Here is an 8,149-nt window from a genome sequence, read left to right as displayed (position 1 = left end):
AGGGCTGTTGTACATAGGGTCGCTATGAGTCGCAAGCGACTCGACGGCACATAACAACAACAACAACATGTTTTCAGTGAGGCTCTTATATTTCATCTCACTGATTCTCTGTTCCATCTCTTCAGTTCTATGTTTTTCCTACTAGCATGTTGGACACTTCTGCCATTTCTGTCTTAACATTCTGGACTGCATTTTCATGCTTTTCTATTATTTGCAGTACTATGTTGGCTCTACCGGTGCCTGTCTTGTGATGCCTTTTTTTTTTTTTTTTTTTTTGGTGCAAAATGTGGCCTTTATGCCTGAGAAAGATCAGGAAGAGTGACAGGACAAGATCAAACTTTCAGAGGGTGGTGGTGAGCCAGCCACTCCTAAACCCCTAAAACCTGATCCAGTAACAGAATAAGTCAATATATTTACATTTAGGCTTGCCCTGGAAGCCCACGAGGTTGGGGGTTCGCTCCCCTCGCCTCTTCAATTCCTGACCCCTCCTCACCTCCTTTCACTCCCTTCCCTTCTCCCACTGCTCCTCTCCTCTCTAGTGTATCTCTTTTCCTTCTTTCTCTTTCCTTTTTTCCTTCTCCCTCTCCCTCTACATTTACTCCTCTCAGTCCCTTCAGCTGTTCTCCACCACCTGGCCCCTCAGCCCTGCCTCCCTCAGGTCCAGCCTCAGGGCTCAGGGCAGAGGCATGCAGTAGCCCTCAGCCCAGCAAGCACTTGTTGCTGTTCTTCTTGTCACCAGTTTTCAGGTCAGTATTGGGGGACTTATTGCTGCTTCCCAGTCTCCGGCCTGCAGACTTGAGCAAGATGTCCCGAGCCAGGGATCTGAAGGCCTCATCCACATTCATACTGCACTTGGTGCTTGTCTAGAAAAATTTGATTCCATGCTCCGAGCCAATTTGTCGGCCTGCTCCCTGTGCACCTTCCTCTTGGCTTCCATGTCACATTTGTTTCCCAACAGGAGACGTTCCACCCCAGCCAAGGCGTTCTCTTTGATGCTCTTCATCCAGTTCTGAATATTCTCAAACAATTTCTCATCTGTGATGTCATAGACTAGAATAATGCCCATGACTCCATGGTAAAAGGCAGCTGTTAATGACTTGAATCGCTCTTGACCAGCCGTGTCCCAGACTTGCAGCTTAAACTTCTTCCACTCTATGTCCACAGTGCAGACCTTGAAGTCAATTCCGATGGTGGAGATGTAAGTGTTGTTGAAGTTGTCCTCTGAAAAGCGAATGATCAGACACGTCTTGCCCACCCCCGAGTCCCCAGTGAGCAGCAGCTTGAAGAGGCTTTGGTCATGGCGGACACTGGGAGGAGCACGGAAGGGGCGGGTTTGGAGGGCTGGCCGGCAGAAGGGCCCGCAGCCCTGGCCTGGCAGTTTTTCCTCGTGATGAATTTTTTAAGTTCTTGTATCTCTTCATCTGTTGTTGTTGTTGTTATTGCCGTCGAGTCATTTCCGACTCATAGCGACCCTATGCACAACAGCTCTAAACCCTGCTCTATCCTGCGCCAACCCCACCGCCTCTGACACACCCATCCCGATTACCCCAGTCACCGAATCAATCCATCTCATAGAGGGTCTTCCCCTCCTGCGCTGTCCCTCCACCCTCCCAAGCATGATGTCCCTCTCCAAGGACCTGTCCCTCCTGGCAACATGTCCAAAGTATGTCAGACGAAGCCCCAGAATCTTTGCCTCCAAGGAGTAGCTTGGTTTAACCCTCTCCAAGATGAATCTGTTTGTTTTCCTGGCAGTCCATGGTACATTCAGTACCCTTCTCCAGCACCACAGCTCAAAAGCATCCACTCTCCTTCTGTCCTCCCTAGTCATTGTCCAACTCTCTGATGCATAACAAGCGATTGCAAAGACCATGACCTGTATCAGGCTCACCTTAGTCTCCAGAGAGACACTGTTGCTCCTGAGTACCTTTGAGAGGTCCCTAACAGCAGACTTTCCCATCGCGATACGCTTTTTGATTTCCTGACTGCTGGTACCAAAAGTGTTGACTGTGGAGCCGAGCAAAGTGAAGCTGTGAACACTCTCAATCTCTTCGTCATCCATCCTGACGCTGCCAATTGGTCCAGTGACGAGAATCTTTGTCTTCTTGACATTGAGCCATAGTCCATACTGAAGGCTGCAGTCCTTGACCCTTTGCAGCAAGTGCATGAGGTCCTCCTCAGTTTCAGCAAGCAAGGTTGTGTCATCTGCATAACGGAGATTGTTAATAGATCTTCCACCAATCCTGATGCCACAATTCTCATAGAGCCCAGCCTCTCAAATAATCTGCTCTGCATACATGTTGAAAAGGTATGGAGACAGGATGCATCCCTGGCGTACACCCTTTCCAATTTTGAACCATGCAGTGTTACCCTGCTCTGTTCTGACTACTGCCTCTTGGTCCAATTATAGGTTTCGTATTAGCACAATTAAATGTTCTGGGATTCCCATTCTTCTCAGATTCAGCCACAGTTTGTTATGACCCACACAGTCAAATGCCTTTGCATAATCAATGAAACACAGATAGACATTCTTCTGGTATTTCCTGCTTTCAGCCAAGATCCATCTAACATCAGCAACAATATCCCTAGTACCACGACCCCTTCTAAACCCAGCCTGGACATCAACAGTTCTCTGCTGATGTGCTGTTCTAATCGTTTTTGGATAATCTTCAGTAGAATCTTGCTTGCATGTGAAATCAGTGGCACTGTTCTGTAGTTTCCACACTCAGTTGGGTCACCATTCTTTGGAATGGGAACAAATATAGATCTCTTCCAGTCAGTTGGCCAAGTGGTTGTTCTCCAGATTTCTTGGCACAACTTGGTGAGCACATCCAGGGCAACATCTGTTATCTGAAATACTTCAATTGGTATACCATCTATTCCTGGGGCCTTATTTTTTGCTATTTCCTTCAAAGCAGCTTGAACTTCTTCCTTCATCACCATAGGCTCTTGCTCATATGTTATTTCTTTAAATTCCTCTGTATCTGCCAATTCCTATCTATATAATGACTCAGTATTTTCCTTCCATCTTTTTATCAATTATTTCTTCCATCATTTGTATTTTCTTCCATAGTTGTTCATGTTGCTCCTCATCAATATATTCCTTCTGGTCACGTCTCTGGGGTATTTGCTTTCTTAATGGCTTCCATTGTTGTTTCTATAGTTTGTGTCTTCTTCTGTAGCTATTCAAATAACTTCACATCAACATATTTCTTCTGATTCTATCTGGGGTGTTCATTGGATCTTATTTAGGAAAAGGGCTATTTTGTTTTTTTCAGGATGACTAAGGCAGACTGATGCTTTTTTGACATCATGTCAGTCTTTTCTTACTTGATGTTAGGTTGTTCTAGTTATACGTTATGATCGTGTTTTGTGAAGCACCTGTATATTGGTCCTCTTGCCTCCCTCTTGTCCTCCCAAAGCAGTATGATTCTTGCACTCCAGAATCCATGCCTCTACCTCACCTCATCTACTTAACTTTAAGAAATCCTGTGTGCTGTAGCTAGTCAGCAGTGGTCAAGGCTAAAGTACATCTTTTCTTTACTCTATGAGACAGTTCAGCAGCAGGTCTTTTACTTCATTCTTGTAATATTTGCAGGAGATGTCTTGACAGGATTTTGTATATTTGTGATCTCCTTTACTTGCTTACTTGTGAAGGGAAATGGGAAAGGAAGGCAGTGGGTCTTCCTCTGTCCAGGAGAGGTGTACTGGTCTCTCTGCAAGGCCCTGTCTCTTTGCAGGAGCTGGTGGGCATATCACTCACTCATCTGTGAATGAAAATGGGCTAAAATGTAAACTATTTTTATGGCTTTTCTAAAATGCAAAGTGAAAGGAATTGGGCAGAATTGTATGAACTACTTGACTTCCTTCATTTTTCTGTCTAGGTGCTTAACATTTATAATGCCTCTGTTGTTGTTGAGTGCCATCAAGTAGAATAGACTCATAGATGACCATGCAGTGGGTTTCCAGAGACAGTAAATTGCACAGAAGGAGGTTTACAATCCTTCTCCCATGGAAAAGCTGTTGGATTTGAACCACATGTCTCTGGGATTGCAGTGGAGCTTCTTAAAACTAGGCCATGAATAGTACAAAATGACAAAATATGCAAGAATATGCAGCTGAACAGGGCTCAATTTTAGCTCCACCTCAATTTTGTTGTTATTAGGTGCTATGCGATCAGCTCTCATTCATAGTGACCCTATTTTCCACAAAATTAATCACAGCCCAGTCCTGTACAATCGCTACCAGAGCCCATCTTTACAGCCACTGAGTGACTGTTTGTCATTAATGTTTTTACTCCTTTTTAATAACTTTCTAGCCGAACTCTAAGTAGAAAGGAGATTTTCTTTTAATTTGCCAAAAGGTCATAATTTATTTCATATTACATATATTTTGCTTGTATAGTTATTACAAAATCCATATTCATTATTGAAGTTAAGAACAAGGAACTTGGCAAACATTTTAAGTAACGGTTGATAGAGTAGTATTCTGACTTAATAACAGTTTGTAACTGAAAATAACTTTGAAAAATGGAGACATGCCAAGGTTATTAAATCCCAAACCTAAGCAAATATCACCTACGTATTTTCATACTGAATTTATAGAATTAAAATCTCTATACTTTAAGTAGATTTTTTTTTTCCCTTTGTGGATTTCATTTGATACTAATGTTAACTTTAAGGAGATATAAAAGAAGAAAAAAATTATTGAATTCCCTAAATGCTTTTCAAAATTATTTTAATCTGAGTTATTACAAATGTGTTGGCCTTTTGTTATATTGGGGTTTGCATTATTATTATTTAGATTTTTAATAGTGTACTGATACATTCCTAATTAAAAAAATGCACTCACCATAGCAAATTTCTTTTATTTAGCATTCCTCATATTGTTGTTGTTGTTGATTGTCGACGAGTCGAATACAACTCATAGCGACCCTATGAACAAAAGATTAAAAGTCCTTCCACAACCATAGCTATTTATCAAAGTTCACAGAGTTTCCAGAGGCATGTTGTTTAGGAAGTGGATGCTGCTCCTGCTTCCAGACTTGTCTTAAAGTGGGAACTCCACCAAACACTGTCCACCATGGGTAACCGTTATGGCATTTGACACCGCAATGGCACAAGGTCCAACATTAGAAAACATTTTTTTAAGTTTGTAAATACAAAAAAGTTCATGAATACATTAAATAAAAAATTGAAAAAGAGTTACACATTACATATAAATGTAAAATTAAAATACCCTTTCTAGAATTCCAACTTAGTGTTATTTTTCTTGTTAGGTACCCTCTATTTACTTCTAGCTCTTATATGTCTGTGTATTTATGTATCTGTTTATCTGTCTGTCTCTCTGTCCATCCATCCACACATCCCTGTATCTATTTTTCTATCTATCTATCTATCTATCTATCTATCTATCTATCTATCTATCTATTATCTATCTATCTATCTATCTATCTATCTATCTATCTATCATTTCTTTCAGTTGTCCCCATAACAGCTTTCTGCACTGCCATCCTAAATGCTAAAAATCACCAGGTATTCCACTATAGAAAGATGAACAATCAACTTTCATGCAGTTTATGGCTTCTATAAAGCAGCTGGAAGGTCAGCAATAAGTCAGTTTACACTTGATGGCACATAACAGCAACTAACAATCAATCATCACAGAGTGAATTTTGTTTTTGAATGTATTCTTGCTTAAGGTGCAGAATTATTTTTCATTCTTCCCAAATTTTCATCCTTTCCCCATCACAAGATATCATTTTCTCCTTTGTAAAAATTATCTTCTGAAGATAACCCACTTTATTCATTCCCACTGAGGCAGTCTAAATTAAAATTCTTAAAATATTTTCTATTATTACAACTTCTAATTGTAATATCTACAACTAATTTTCCCAGTTGTAATCCTACATTTGTACTATTGTCAGTTTTCTTCTTGAGTATAAATGTTGTCTTGAATAATCTCCTAGTTAATAACTTCTACTGGATCTCTTGGACTAGTAGGTAAGGAGTTGCACTGCTAACCCAAATGCAAATGGTTCAAATCCACCAGCTGCTCCATGAGGAAAAGATGGATAATCTCTTCCTGTGTGATTTACAGTGTCTGGAAACTCACTGGAGTGTCAGCTATGACGCAATGACACATAGCATAATGTCACAACTTAATATTAAATGACATGACATAATATAGCACAGCACAGCACAACACGACATAACATAGGATAACTGGATCTTTGCTTGAAATAATAACTACAACTTCATTAGTATATCACCAAATTTCTACTAAAAAATCATTCTCTTCCACTTCCACCAATCAGAGTTCTAGAATCTCAGCTCACATTGCTCTAAATTGTATTCTAACTTTTATTGAAAGGTTAGAATGTATCATAGTCCCTAAGAAAGATGATTGGCAGTAGCTTGGCCACCTATGATGAATTTTTCAAAGTTGAGGAAATACTGGAATTTCGTTTTGTTTCAAGCATAACAACAAAAAACAAAATTCAAGACACAGAAATTAGGAAATTTATGGAACTGCTCTGTCTGAGCAGACTACATAAAAGACATTTAGAGTGGAGTATACTTGGGGTGGGAGTGGGGACGTGCGGGGGGGGGAATTGTGTACCAATGAAGGAGTTTTTCTTTTGCTTTTCAAGGAGAGGAGTGAACTGGGGGTGGGGGTGGGTGGGTGGGGAGAAAAGTGCAACAATGAATGAATGGAATTCCAAAATCTCTGTAGATGTTCATTGAAATTAATAATAATAGTAAAAAAATGTAATAAATTTTTTTATAAACGGGGAGAATAACCTCACAGTATACATGGACAAATTAAAATGTAAATTAAAGATAAAAAAGAAAATAAAAAATAATACTTTAAAAAATATGGTTAAGAATAGAATATCCAATACAATATTGTCAATTAAGAGTAATTATAGTTAAATAAAAGTATTGTTGTTGACTCATAACCACATTATGAACAAAAAATCTGAACGCTGTTCTATCCTGCACTATCCTCACACTTCCTAACAAACAAGAGCCCAGTTGGTAGTTACCATGTCAATACATCTGGTTGAGGATCTTCTTCTCTTTAGCCAGTCTTTCTCTCTTCCTATCATCATATCCTTCTCCAAGTAATAGCCCCTCCTAGCAATATGCCCAAAGTATTTTGTGGTGCAGCCACATCATCCCCGCCTCCGAAAAGCACTCTGGCTATACCGTCTTGAAGACATATCTGTTCATTCTTTTGGCTGTCCATGGGATGTTCAGTGCTCTCCTCCAACACCACAGTTCAAAGGCGTCAGTTCTCTTTCTGTCATTCTTATTCATCGCCCAGCTCTCAGATGCATAGCAAGTGATTAAAAAGACCATGGCCTGAATCTGATGCACCTTAGTCCTCTAACTGACATCATTATTCCTTAATAATTTGGCGAGGTACCTAACTGCAGCTTTTCCCAGTGCAAAACACCTCCTTATTTCCTGAGTGGTAGTACCAAGGGTGTTTATTAGGAATCCAAATAAGATGAAGCTGTTGACAGTTTCAATTTCCTCTCCTTCTATCATGATGTTGCTTATTGGTCCAATGGTAAGAATCTTTGTTTTGTTGACATTGAGATGCAATCCATACCAATGGCCACATTCCTTGATCTTCTCCAACAAGTGTTTCAAGTCCACCTCACATTCAGCAAACAAAATTGTGTCATCTGCATAATGCAGGTTATTGATGATCTTCCTCCAGTTTTGATGCCACACTCCTCTTCATAGAGTCCAGCTTCTTGAATAATTTTCTCAGTATACAGATTGAATAGGTATGAAGAGAGAACACAACATTTCTCAATTTTAAACCATGCAGTGTTTCCTGCTCTGTTTGTGCAACAGTCTCCTGGTCCATGTATAGGTTCAGCACTAGTATAATTAAGTACTCTGGGATTCCCATTCTTCTCAATGTCAACCACAACTTGTTATGATCCGCACAGTGAAAAGCCTTTGCATAGTCAATAAACTATGAATAAACATTCTTCTGCTATTCTTTACTTTCAGCCAGAATCCATCTGACATCAGCAAAAATATATATGGTGCAATGTCCTCTTCTAAATCCTGCTTGAACTTCCAGCTGGGGGCTGAAAGCCTCTTGTTTAAATCCGTCAGGACCTTGTGAT

General features: G+C 40.1%; 1 pseudogene; it reads right to left on the bottom strand.

Moving 5' to 3' along the window:
• Positions 1-698: 698 nt before the first annotated feature.
• Positions 699-8,149, bottom strand: part of LOC102873443 — a 94,803-nt pseudogene continuing 87,352 nt past the window's right edge.

The sequence above is a fragment of the Elephantulus edwardii genome, unplaced genomic scaffold (assembly GCF_000299155.1).
Source record: "Elephantulus edwardii isolate Elephantulus edwardi_28Jun2011 unplaced genomic scaffold, EleEdw1.0 scaffold00016, whole genome shotgun sequence".
NCBI classification, from domain to species: domain Eukaryota; kingdom Metazoa; phylum Chordata; class Mammalia; order Macroscelidea; family Macroscelididae; genus Elephantulus; species Elephantulus edwardii.
The sequence above is the reverse complement of the archived record's forward strand: the minus strand, read 5'-3'. Positions and strand labels throughout refer to the sequence as shown.